Source organism: Lupinus angustifolius, chromosome LG06, assembly GCF_001865875.1.
Source record: "Lupinus angustifolius cultivar Tanjil chromosome LG06, LupAngTanjil_v1.0, whole genome shotgun sequence".
Taxonomy (NCBI): Eukaryota; Viridiplantae; Streptophyta; class Magnoliopsida; order Fabales; family Fabaceae; genus Lupinus; species Lupinus angustifolius.
The window spans coordinates 15,689,748-15,691,014 of record NC_032014.1 but is presented as its reverse complement, the minus strand read 5'-3'; positions in this window follow the sequence as shown (position 1 = coordinate 15,691,014).

Below are 1,267 nucleotides of genomic sequence, written 5' to 3'. Positions count from 1 at the left end.
TATGATTGTTGATGAAATGTGTTGAATATTGTATATGAATGTTGTTGGAAACTTTTCTGAGTGCAGGTGTTTGAAAAACCATGTTTGAATGTGTTTCGGTTGTCAAAAGGGCAAGATTGGTATTCTGTCCAAGTCCCTGTCGCTTGGGCGAGAAACTCTCGCTTGGGCAAGCATAGCCTCGCTTGGGCGAGGACTAGGCAAGGGACTGGGCGAGGGGAAGTTTTGGTTCTAGAACTCCCTCTCCTGTGCGACAAAGCCTCGCTTGGGCGAGCAAGGGCCTCGCTTGGGCGAGAAAGCCCATGATTTTTATGAGTTTCTGGAACTCTCTCGCTTGGGCGAGAGAGGTCTCGCTTGAGCGAGAACACGCCTCGCTTGAGCAAGAAGACGCCTCGCTTGGGCGATAATACCTTCGCTTGGGTGAGGAATGATTAAGTTTACTGGAGATTGAAATGAAATGATGTTATGAATAATGCGATGAACCCGAGTAAGGTGTGTTGTGATATAAAAGTGGTGGAAGGAGATCATGGCTTAGAAGAGAAGCATGACTCCACAAAAGTATGAAAGCATTGTTTGTGTTTATGCCTTGTTGGGCAAGTATCCGACTTGAGGTCGTGAACTAGGGGGTACCCTAGTAAGGATACACGATATCACTGAACAACGATCGACTGACCGTAAGTGGCTTGGTCATGTGACCGTCCAGGAGTATCTGGTGATGGGTTGTTGTGATTAAGATGTTACCTTGAGCATGTACGGTTGACGTACTATCGGGTCCCACGAGAAGCATTCCTTGTCGGGAGATGGCTTAAGGATGGGTTGATCATGTGTTTGATTAATACATTTGCATTTGACTCTAACTAGAAATGCATTGCATTGTGACCATGAAGTAGTGGGGAGGAAATGACGGGACGACTTAGAGCACCGTGATGTAAGCAGGGACGACACTAATTGGACGGTGATTCGCCAACAATGTCTTGAGGGAGAGTGTGGGTGAGACGAGTCCCTTGTATTCCTGGGGAGGTACCCTGTTGGATCGGACAGTTCTCATAGGCCAAACTAGACAATCTCTAACAACCCCGGGATGGCATTCGAGATCGATGAGAGGGATGCCCTGAAAGTGTTTGTACGACCCAGGTCCGGGTAGGACTGTTCCTGAGGGAACCGATCGATCTATTTTTTTTACTTCCTTGCGAGGATATGTTATTTCGGGTGCGTACAAAGCGGCTTGGTACGGGACCTGTACTCTCGATTATTTCCGATTAGGATGTTG